The sequence below is a fragment of the Tinamus guttatus genome, unplaced genomic scaffold, assembly GCF_059628265.1.
Source record: "Tinamus guttatus ecotype Peru unplaced genomic scaffold, ASM5962826v1 Tinamus_guttatus_pri_ptg000229l, whole genome shotgun sequence".
Lineage (NCBI taxonomy): Eukaryota > Metazoa > Chordata > Aves > Tinamiformes > Tinamidae > Tinamus > Tinamus guttatus.
Genome location: NW_028288763.1, coordinates 190,380 through 203,085, shown reverse-complemented (window position 1 = coordinate 203,085; position 12,706 = coordinate 190,380). Strand labels below are relative to the sequence as shown.

General features: G+C 41.0%; 1 protein-coding gene across 2 annotated transcripts in view; it reads right to left on the bottom strand.

Annotated features, from left to right (window-relative positions):
- The window catches only part of SHISAL1 (shisa like 1), a 207,352-nt gene that overhangs the window by 173,687 nt on the left and 20,959 nt on the right, over positions 1–12,706 (bottom strand). Inside the window, exon 1 of one of the 2 annotated variants that reach the window (XM_088525616.1) lies at positions 5,445–5,487. The exons of the other annotated variant lie outside the window; for it this stretch is intronic. The gene's annotated coding sequence lies outside the window, so the exon portion shown is untranslated. Of the gene's footprint in view, positions 1–5,444; positions 5,488–12,706 lie in introns of those variants that run through there. 2 annotated transcript variants of the gene reach the window in all.

The window sequence follows — 12,706 nt, the reverse complement described above, 5'->3', positions numbered from 1 at the left end:
ATGGGCACTATCTAACATCTAAAATAAGTTTATCACAGACCTGAGCCACTACAGATTGGCATCTTTTTTTCCTTTTTTTTTTTTTTTTTTTTTTTGAGGAAAAAACAATTCTTTAGTTTACCTATACAATTACTAACTAGGCTTTAGGGGTCTATAAATGTTAATATAACTTCAAAGCACTTTACAAGTTGATCCTTTTTAGCACCCCTCCAAGACTGGAAAGAATCACCTTTATTTAATGGAGAAGCAAGCTGCAGCACAGACACGGTGACTCATCTGCCAGATAAGTGCCCAGATACCATGGGGACGACACAGGAACATAGAACAGCGTGTCCGAAGCAGACCACACAAGGCATTACTGAGCTGCAGCTTGAGTTTCTAGTACATTAATTGCATCTCCTTTCTATATTTAATCCCCTTCCTATATCTGTTTTTTTCACCATTTTCCCTGTCCATGCCACTCTGCTATTCAGTCTCTTCCCTATACATGTGTCTCTTCCTTCTGGCTCCTTTTCTTATATATCATGCTTTCTTCCTCTGCTATCCAGTTACTTGTCTTATACTGATGGCTCCCAGAAACTGGAAGCAGCTCCAGTTTCCTGCATCTTTTGAGCTTCTGCTTAGAGAATCACAGACTCACAGACTGGCTGAGGTTGGAAGGAACCTCTAGAGAGCATCTAGTCCAACTCCTCTGCTCCAGCAGGGACACCTACAGCATGTGGCACAGGGTGGCATCGAGATCTCCAGAGAAGGAGACTCCACAACCTCTCTGGGCAGCCTGTTCCAGTGCTCTGTCACCCTCAATGTTAAGAATTTTTTCCTTAAAATTCCTGTGGAATTTTCCTGTGGAAAAGGAAAAATTCCCGTGGAACTTTGGTGTTTCAGTTTGTGTCCATTACCTCTAGTTCTGTCAGTGGCCACCACTGAAAAGAGGCCAGCACCATCCTCCGCACTGCCTCCCTTGAGGTATTTATATACACTGATTAGATCCCCTCTCAGCCTTCTCTTCAGGCTGAACAGGCCCAGCTCCCTCAGCCTCTCCTCATAGGGCAGATGTTCCAGCTCCCTGATCATCCTTGTAGCCCTGCGCTGGACTCTCTCCAGCAGCTCCACATCCCTCTCGTACTGGGGAGCCCAGGACTGGACACAATACTCCAGATGCGGCCTCACCAGGGCTGAGTAGAGGGGCAGGATCCCCTCCCTTGACCTGCTGGAGACGCTCCTCCTGATGCAGCCAGAAGCCCATTGGCCTACTTGATCACAAAGATCCAGGCACCGTTTCATTTTTGATGATCTTTAAGAAATAGCACTGTGGAAAAGGTGTTGCACAGAGTATAGGTTCTGTAGTTCTTTGCTCCTGAAGGACATCCATTTCTCACAAAACCTACAAGGATCCAAATCTCAAGCAAAGTTTTGTCCATCAGCTTGCATCCATTGCTTCTGCAGGTAGCAGGCAACCTTAAATATCTTTTCTTTCTTTCATGTAGTCAAGAAATGCAGCATTTTCAAAACACTCCTGCTAAACCTACTATTACTTACTCATTCCACTTCCCCCTCAGTCATTAATTAGACCAATTATACACATGGCCCAAATTCAGTATGTAAATGACCCAAAACCAACCAACATTGAACAACTGAGTCCCATCAAAGCCAGTGAGACCTAGGCACACAGTTGGGATGAAGGCCAATGTCAGCCTGGAGAACGCATCCCAAATCCCTAACACTACATCATACCTTACCAAGGCTGATTTCACCAAGTAACCCCACGTTGCCCCTTACTCCAACCATCCTAAACAAGGCCATCTCAATGGGCTTTCAGGAGTCTGGGAGAGATTAGGGCTGGTTCCCTGGTTTTGTCTGGCCATATTACTGCTCTCAAGATCTGATCATGCATCAGAACAGAAGTTCTGCATAATACAGACTTCCTAACTGAAATAGCTTACTGCTACCTACTTCCATATCTGCACTTAAATTCTATAAAAGCATCCTGACACCCAGTGAAGAACAGGAGTGTAAATATATACTCAAAATATGGTAGGTTGTCAGCTTCAGATCTCTTGGCTCCTTAGCTGGAAAGTATTGTAATATCAGTAAGATAAAAACAAAACCTCTGTTTAGATTTACTATCTCCTTATGTATTTTTGAAAGTGTTCTTCCTGCTGGATGCCGAATTCTTTAGAGCTCTGCAGGGCGCCTTTGCCTCTTTGTGAGAATAACTGGCTGTAACATTACTGTAACATATTTGCACATACGATTTCAGCAAATAAATACTATCGTGATCAATATGTCTTCCCTTTTTGGATAACTTTGCAGTTCTTTCAGCGTATGTTTTTAGTCCCATTTGACTTCAGAAAGAAGTTATGAAATGAATCAATCACCATCCTGTAAGTGCCTTATTTTTTCCTTTTTCTTAACTATCCAGTCCAACAATGGCTGGGGCAAGCCTGTATGGATCTTTGTTGTGCTCTTGCTCATAGGGCAACTCCTAGGATCTCAGGATGCACACCACAAAAGATCAAACATTAGACTAAGAAAACTGGTGCCTTGTGCTTGACAGATGCATCAATAATAGTTGGGAACTTCTTTCCTGTGAGGGTGACAGAGCCCTGGAACAGGCTGGCTAGACAGGTTGTGGAGTCTCCTTCTCTGGAGATCTTCCAGACCCCCACCTGGATGCCACCCTGTGCCATGTGCTCCAGGTGTCCCTGCTGGAGCAGGGGGGTTGGACTAGATGGTCTCTAGAGGGCCCTTCCAACCTCAGCCATCCTGTGATTCTGTGTGAAAGCAATAAATACATATCCACATCTCCAGCACATCATCTATATCATCACTAAACACTACTTGTACAGCCAGAAATATATTAGGGCAGCAACACAATTAACTTACTCCTAAAACTTTTATTTAAACTTCAAATAGTAGTAACATCCAGCATGATAGCAGCAAAAATAAAATAAAATAAATAAAATCAGTATCTGTGAAATAATCATAAATTCATTTCAAAAGGAGCTATTGTATCACCATTAAAATGTTGCATTACATCTTATTCTAAAATATTTCCCCACAGCTTTGCATTTCATTACATTGCAGTGATAAAATCCCTTTCTGCAATAACAGTAATGGTTATTAGACTGTTATTTGGGCAGCGACTAATATAATGGTGTCATGGTTCTTAAATCAGGCTTCTAGAATGGTAAACAGTGCATAGCAATAACCCTTACATTCTCTCTCCACACAGTATCAGGTTGTTACAGAAAAAATCACGGAGATAAGCAGTAATGAAACAGCTTATGTACACAGTCAGATATACAACTAAAAGACTTAAGCAGAAAAAATAAATTAAAAAAACTATAGCCACAGCTTCCTTGTTACAGAGAGTAAAGCTAAAATGCTCGTCCTAAAGCAAACCTGCCACCAGGCAGCCATGAGGTGATTTCACTGAACACTGGAAGCTGCCTTCTTCCTACAGCGCAGGTTTGATCTGAACCCATTTGGAATCTGTGTTTGCTGGTGCAACTGCAATATTTCAACAATAGTTCAACTAAAATATGCTCTACATTCTTAAAGCATGTCACCAACTGAGAGCTTGTGCTAGATACACAGACACTGAAATTAAAACTCTTCTAAGAGAAAGGGGAATCCTACAGCTGAACTGTGACGCAGAGGTTGCAGCTGAATTTGTCTTCATCGATCAGCTGGGTTTAAACATCACCTTCTCCCAAAGCCTCTTGGTGCTTGGGATAAAAAAACAGCTTCTCAGTTCCACTACTGTACCCCGCCGCATCTTTCTCTTCCCATCTAGATCTTGAGGGGGGAGAGAAGAAATACCTGCTACAAAGCTACTTCGACCTTGGCTCACGCTGTGCCGCGATGCTCGTGTGGCAGGGAAGAGGCAGGAGGCAACGCAGCATGCAGAGCTGGCACCCGCACGGTCTCAGGGGGGTGCAGGGTGTCACACTGTCACTGCACCCCACGGGGCTAGTGCCAGCACGCTGGCCAAGCCTCCACTCAGTGCTCTGTAAAACTCAGAGTGCCACGAGTCTCCAGCACAGACAAGCTGCGTCGTGTTGTCTACCAGGATGGTGATTTTTCACTCATTCATCTTAAGAGACAGGTAGTTCAAACCTGAGTTAGGAGAATCCCCTTGCAGCTAATTCTGGACATAATGAGTTAAGGGAGAGGCAGAGAAAAGTATATCCACCTAGGAAAAGAAATAATTCTGGATGCACAAAATTATTAGAGGGAGACATTCTCTCACAGGGAAACTTGGATCAAAATTAATCCATTTGCCTTAAATATTCTTATGCAGATTAGGCAAATAATTCATTTAGAAAATAATTAATATCTTACAATATATGAGCATATCTGAGTAAGGAGGCTCCAAAAGCATTAAAATGAGACTTTTCAGTTGAACAGGCTAAAATATTTGTTTGAATCATCATGCCAGGCACAGTTCATGCAGAAGTTAGTTTTCTCATCTGCAATACACAACCCATCCAGAATCCAGGAGAGCTTAAACAGCAGCGATCTGGTTTCAAAAAAAAATCTGACATAGCAGAGGTGGCTATGTCCTACTGGCCACTTTTCCCCTCCCTTTTAGCATGTATTAACAGACAGCAAGAAGTTATTTTCCTGCTTGCACCACTGCCCTCAGCCCTAGGGACTGGACATGAATTGCGATTGCCTTTGCATGCTGTCAGCCTGGAGCATATTGGTCTTCCCGCAGTTAAAACTCTCTAGGAATTCACATTCGGTATGTTGAGTAGTCTTACAAACTTTAACCTTGTAGTGCTGAATGCTTTATTAGCAACGTATTTGCCTTTTTTTTCCCCAGCACTTGCAGATTTCTCTCTTCCCATGTCACAATTCTAGTTGCATTCTAAAGAGCAATTCTTAAACAAATTAGCTGTAGTTCCTTAAATACACCTAGTATCATTATTTGTGGAGTAGAAATATATTACAGTATAAATACCAGGGAAACTGCAGTTGCTGCTTTTTCAGAAGAAAAAAAAATATACATAGTCATTTGGGAACATGCAGATGGTTTCCTGACAGAGAAATCTAGATTAATTTGCTAGTCTGATTAAAAAAAAAAAGAAAGAAAAAAAAAGAAAAAAGAAAAAGAAATCTCTAACTTAGCACCAGCAACTCCTCTGAATACCTCTTATAAGTCTGATTTTTGGCATGTATTAGGGATTTCAAAAAGAGCTAGAATAACAAGTCAAAACCTACTTTGTTTTAATGCAAATTCCAAAATTCTGTCAAAAGGCTTCCCTTTGGCAACAAGCATTACAGGGATCATTACACTTTACAGAATTACGGATGCACCAAAAGGCAAAACGTGTTGCCAAGCATTTGAGAATCAGCCATTCAGTGCCTTGAGAAAGACCGAAATAAATGATACCCCACTTTCTATAACCGCAAGAAGGACTATAACAAACATTTACCTGGTAGCACGTCAGTTGTCACCACTGATGTGCCTGAAAAAAAAACAAATAATGACAGGTTTCAAAGCGACTGCCTACTGCTCCACTCGCTCCAAGCTCCGCATACGTTCGGATGAACTGCAGATGTGAATGAGAGTCACTTCATGCGTGAGCAGATTCCCCTGGATGCCAGGTCTGTAACACGGTCCAAAACAAAACGGAGAAGCCTTTTTCCGTCCTCCCCGTGCCAAAAGTGAAATGTCAGATGTCCTCTAAAGCCACACGTCTCCAAGTCACCTAAAGCACCACCGCAACTCAGAAACAGATCAAATCTTAATGCAGGTTAAATTGCTATAAAGCGCTTGGTAATCTGCCATCAGAGTATCAGCTTGTAGATATATTTTCTTTTCCTCACTGCGAGCTCCCTCACTGTTTCTTTTCAGGTTGTCTGAAAAGGCTTATATTTAGCGCACAACCCTTTTCAACACCGGAATTACAGGAGAGATTTATGAAGACTTTAAAATTGAGAATTGCAGCCTGTCAGTTTGCCTTCGCACAGCTCGGAGCCCAGTTGTGAATTCCTGGAGGTGGATGTGCGGGGGAGTTGCAGCCTCCTTCTCCCTTCTTGCTCACGGGAAGGCATAGGCAGGAGGAAGGGATTACCACTTTTACAACATTAGGATGGATAGAAAAGGCAACTGTAATGTGCCTATTGCCACAAAACACTGAGGGTGTCACCTCTACAGAGGGAGACCCGCATCACAGGGGCATCGCTCAGCCACCCAAGGTTTCTCTAAGCCCATACACAATTTAAAACAACAGTGCTGATGACTGTGATATGTTTATATTTATTAAAACAAGAAATGGGTCAGAATTCCCAACTCCTGGATATTTTTATGATCCATTCAATTGGGGAAATCTGGAAACACAGGAGCTTCTCCTGATTGTGCAAAACAAAGGAGCATTTTAAGCATAAACTCTAAATATGTTCAATAAAGAAAATCTGTGCATAATTAACACAAACACATAAGAGGCACTTAAAAAAGCATGCCTACTTTTAAAAGCCTTCTGAAATGCAATGAATTTATCTCCTCACTTAGCGTTGTCACTCCAGTATTTTCAAGACGACTCCATGCTTCATTGCATCAGAAGGTCTGAAACTGTGCTTTAACTACGGAGCCTCTTTCGTATTACTTCAAACTAGCAGACCAAGCCCTCATCAGATCCAACAGAAGCAGCTGAACTACCTATATTCAGAGTATAATTATGGTGCAGTTAATTTATTTTTTTATTTAGCTACAGTAAGGAAAACTTTCACTGAACTATCTTACTTAGGGACAGAGTGCAGTCTTCAGTGTTTAATATCTTGATAGCAAGGCCAGAACACCTTTTTGAAGGACATACCATATTTGTGAAGGCCCAGGGACCCAGGTAGAGCTCTCCTGGATCGCTGGCAGAATTTGGGCTTTTGTGACCAGGGATGCTCTTCAGGGAATAAGGCTGGTGAGATCCGCCTGATGAATGGAACAAGACCATCTTTGCTATGAGGCTTGCTAGCCTAGTGAAGAAGCCTAGGAACGAGGATCAGTACAGGAGGAAGGCCAAAGAGGGTGTGAGCAGGGAAGAAAAGGGGGCTATGTCCAGCAGATAGTATGATAAGGCAGGTGTTCAGACTTCTCTCTAAGTGTGACCAGGGACGCATCTGAAGTTCCTGTACGTGAATGCATATACACCATGGGAGATGAGAAGGACGAACCAGAAGCCTGTTTCCACCTGCACAGCCATGACACATCCTCCCAGTTGTGGGTGGGTTTAGGCAAGAGAGAGCCCTGTAACAAATTGATATAGACTCTTTAGGAAGAACAGGTTGGGAAGGTGAGGACAAGGGGGTGTGCTCAGCATTACAAGCACTACATGCACAGCTTGGCTACAAGATTGGTGACAAGCTGGTTAAGAGCTGATAGATCAGGATCAGAGAGAATGTCTTCTATACCTATCCCCCTTTGACATCCCCTACAGATCCACAAAGTTTTTCTTGACCAAAAGAAAAAAACCCAAAAGTCTCATGATTACAGGCCTAGTTTGACAAATCTCAGCACTCTTCTTGCCACAAGGCAAATTTCAACTCTAAAATTTGTGGGAATGTCAACAAGCTGGGATGGAAACAATTCAAGACATATGGGGCATCTTTAGGACAGTTTTTTGATGCAAATGCTGGACAGCTTAGCTAGAAGTTGTGCTCTGTTGGACCTGCTCTTCACAGCTAAGGAAGAGTAAGTTGGGAATGTGGGGCTTGGCTACAGTGGCCATGGAAAGGTAGAGTTTAAGATCCTAAGGGACTGAGGAAGACAAGTCAATTCATGTACCATTTATATGCACATGAAGCAGCCAATGAATGAAGACAGCCAGCATGAATTTACTCTGAACAGGAGATGGGACCAGACGGCCTTCAGAGGTCATTTTTAACCTAAATTATTCAAGGCTTCGATTATTATTTAGAATGATAATCACCCTAAATTCTATTATTTTATTGCTGACATTATGAAGTTTGGATTTGGTTTTCTTTTACATTTTATTTTTAGGTGGTGTTTTGCCACTCAACTAAGACTTAGAAAAGGAGTGGGAGGAGCTATTATGTGTTGAGAAAATTTGCTTGGCAAGCTAAACAGTTCTATCATATGAAGAAATAAAACATAAAACACTATTCTTATTCTCCTCATAAGGAATAGTTTTTATTATTTATTTATTTATTTATTTATTTAGTCTAGGCTGGTGAAAGTTCCACTTTTTACTATGATTTCTAAGTCACAGCATGGGCCTAACTCATCACTGAGTTTGTCTAACATTTGTAACTGCAGAGTGAAACGTAATATTGAGAAAACAGAGAATTGCATACAAATCCAAGCCAAGGTTTGGAGTGTCAATCTTACACAAATAAATGCATATACTAGATCTATATGCATCATCCAGCATGAACACATTTAAATGCAATCTACATGTAACACAGAGGACCTCTTTCCCTTGCTTTATATAAAACATTTAAGATCAAGCCACTGCTTTCAACTAGAGTGCTCTAGATTGGAAAGTAAGATAATGAATTTGTTTTCAAAGCTTATCTCTGAATCAAAATTGCCAGGACTGTCTAAAGCAAACCAACAGAAACTTACTTTGCCTTTGCAAATTAATTCATAATTTTTTAATGGACATCTTCATGCCCAAGATCTTTTGCTGTACTAATTGTTGCTTGGCTATTTGCAGCCAGCACCGGACTGGCATAAAAACTGCAAAAATATGACTTTACTTAACATTCAGATTAATACAATATGCCACATGCAGACCAAATTCACGCTTCCAGAATTATCTAGGGCACCCAGATTTACTATCAATGAATAGGCACTCCCAGTCAATATTTTTATGTTAAAAGTGCAAACTTGTCTCAAGTAATAGGGGTTACTTCCTCCATTAGTATTTGCAAACAATTTACAGGAACTATAGTCTCTGGCTACACCAGATAGAGAGACAGCCGCCAGGAGTGAGGTCTCAAAAACTGAGAAGTCCCTCCTGTCCATCTATGTATGCAAGCACCCACACTACTACAGCTCAGGTTTAAAACCACAAAGAAAAGTAAAGGGCTCAGAGCTAAGCAAGCAAACAGCAAACCAGCATCAGAAATGTACTGGTCCCATCCCTGTTTCTCTGCCATTTGAATGCACACATGTGAACTGCGTGTCCTCCAGGCCAACCCTTCTCTTGGCTCCAGTGACAAGAATCTGGCTAAATTTATCCAACAGTTAGCTAGGAGAAGAGCTAAACCTAGCAACTCAGTCAAAACTCTCCAAGCTGGGTCTGATTTTTTAAACAATATTGTCTACTATGGACACAATTTTATTAGGCTTGGTCAAGCCAGGAGTCATTAAAGTTCTATAGGCTATGGTGTATAGGAATATGGGCTACAGAATGGCCCTCCAAGGAAAATAAAATAAAATAAAAACACAAATGAATTAATTGCATTGCTGTCAAAAAAAGTTCAATTTGGTCATGTCTTATAGCAAACTCAGAGCTTGCATTTCAAAGCTTTTCAGTACTCAGAACAAGACTCAGATGCCTTTTTTCTTGCCTTAAAAAAACCCTAAACCCTCCAACTATTGGCATAAGCATCTAAAGCAACTCAGACATTAAAGAGGTTCTTGAAATATTGAAATAGATAGCTAGTAAAAGCAGCTCTGTTCCATCCGAAATGGTAATGTGTACGTGCCAACCTGTCAAATGAGCCTTGTTACCTTTCAGATACAGCAGGGTTAATTCATTCATTACCTATTGCCAAAAACTTCAACACTTTAATGCAAAAATATGCAAGCTCCCAGGGCTACAAAGAAAATTTTACAGATAGTTTAGATAGTTTTCCCTGAGAACCAACAAATAAGTAGGATGTTCAAAGTTCTTTCCATCTCAGACCAGAGAGTATTCAATATGACTAGGAAAAGACAGAAGCAGGGGAAAAAGTTTTTAATGGAATACACTTGGATATGGCCAGCTTCTAATTTTTTTATTTTCACTAAAAGAGAATACTGAGTTTCAGAAATGGCTTCACAGCTTTTAAGGAACAAGACTGGAGAGCAGATCCTGAAGGCTCTCGTCTTACTGGAAATGCAGGATTTTTCTTCTTCCCTCTCTAATGAAAAGAAACAGCAAAGCTCCTACTTCAGGTTTCCCCTTTTATTTTGCCTTCCAACGAACACATTTCTGTTCATTTCCAGAACGGAGGGACCTGCTGGCAAAGCACTTCCTTTCCTACTCAAATCAACTTTGAGCCTGAACCCCTGTGAAGAGATCACTAAATGTACTTCTCCCTATTCAAACGTTCTGGTCATATTACACTAATTTGAGAATGTAATGTAGGGTTTTATCTCCACTAGAGACAAGTGGTATAACCTCAGAAGAAACATACATTAAATGATGGCTGACAATGGTCTTATGATAAAGGTAATGCACTGGGAGGTGAGTGATCAAGATACACTTTCTAAGTCTTTAATATCTTAGCCTGTTAGGTTTTGGACAAACCCTTTTCCCTCCGTCACAGTTTTTAGAAGAAGGCACAGAAAATCCTCCCTTCTCCTGCCCAGTCTCATCTGCTCAGCATCCTGTGATGCAGTTACGATACAAGCAGATAGCAAAACAAGGGAGACCTGCCCTTTCTGGGCTTAAGCAGATGTAGCAATAGCAGGTGCAGCTTCAGTTCATTTACAGAGGATAGTTCCAAGTTTGTTCTTTTTTGTTTGTTTTTTTTTTCTGTTTGTTTTTGGCTTTATATGATCTGTAGGATTGCAGGACTGGAAGGGTCTCTATACAGGCTTAAGATCAGTACTCTCACTCCTTTGGGAATGTTTTTGCACTGAGTAGAACCATGCATACACTGAAAACTCAGACCAAAAAATATCTTTCAAAAGTAACTTCATTCAGAATTTTCTTCTTTGATGACATGAGATAGGAACTGAAAAAACAAACAAACAAACACCAAAACCTCTTTCCATGCAGGATGTCATTCATGATGCTTTCATTAGGAGAAGTTAAAATCATAAAACCAAAGTCTCACTTCATATATAAACAACCAATATTTACAATTCACTTTCAGGGAAATTACACGCAGTATCCCAGACGCCACTTCTAGCCGTGTAATCAGAAGCAGGTTTTTTAGGAACATAAAGCAGGCGGTGATTAACGTACAGTAGGACCTGTATTTACAAGCATGCCCTTCAGCAAGCAGATAGTCTGCAGCACAGGTTTTTCTAAGGGTTGTTCAATCTTCGTATCTGAATAAATAGATTAGACTGCTAACGGATGAAGTGCACAGAATTAAATCCATTTCTAGGTACCCTGTCCCTTCTTTAGTAAAGACAAGCGTTACAGGTTGACCAGTATTATAACTAATCTGCCCAGAGGAGCTGTGCTAGCTCTCTCCTTTTTCTCTTCTCTCATCCCTTTCCATATAATTTACCTAGAAACAAACATTTTTAAACACCTGGAGTGACAGCTCCTTCCTGTATCTGCCAGCCCTCTGGTTAGGACAGTCACTCCAGATAGGAAAAAGAAAAGAAAGGGAGGTGCTTGACTTTAGAAGAGGGAAGGATTTTTATTCTCTGCCCCAAGGGAAGTAGTTTTACAGCACAGAAACCTCAGGAGAATTAACAGGACCTGGGAGCCACAGGCAAAAGTACTGGGACTCATCATGGCTGATTTTCTGTCATCATCAATGAATCTGATTAAAAATATACTTCCTTTCACACTTAACTAATCCGTAGGTCTGAAAAGATAGAGTTTAAAGGCAATTTGAAGACTTGAAGAGTTGGATATATTAAAAGGAAATCTTAAAGAGGTCAGATATTCAAAATTGTACTTTTAACTGTCCACAAAATCCATGCAAATAGAACAAAACTCCAACTCCTCTTATTCCTGCTTCTATACTTTACCACCAAATTTGCCCTCCATCTCATTAGTCATCCTCATGATTCTCCATACCATGATGCTCAACCTTATGGTATTCTGTTTATACTGGAGAAAACAAGAGAAGGAGTTGTTTGGTTTAAAATCAGATACTTGCAGTAAATTTTCTTTTTCAGATTTCATTATATTCTACATACACTATTGCAAATAAGCAGAAGTTTCTGTTTTAGGAAAAACACAATTTTAAAATTCTCCTAAATATCAGAACCTCACCATAAAATGCAGACAGCCAACATGCTAACAAGGATGGTATGAAACCCTTAACTCTTGGGGCAGAGGAGAAGTAACAACATGGTTTGTGGTAGGCAGGTTAAGGTAGCCCACCTGCATATCCCGAGATGGAGAAGATACAATGGGAAGAGTCTAGGCACAGAACCAGTTTCCCCCTAAGAGGGGATGCTGTAACAACACAGCTCTACCATGGGATGGGGGAGAACCAAGGGAGAGGGGAGGTGCATACCAAGGCTCCTTTGCTGCCACTCCACTCCTCTTCCTCACACAAACATGCCAGTTGATCACATACATCTAATATTTTGTTTATTCAGGATTTTGCATGATTATGAAATGCTGAGAGGGAAAAAGAACACATCCACTCACATTCCTTTTCCTGCGTCCGTGATAAACGTCATGTCATACTGGGTCAAACAAACATGCTACTGGGAGAACAACTAGGCTGATATTTGATTCCTGAAACCCAGGAATACTTGCTCAGTCTCTATGGTCACCATAGCACACAACCTAGGAGGGATTTCACAGTCTGAATCCCCGGTTTGCCTACTGTA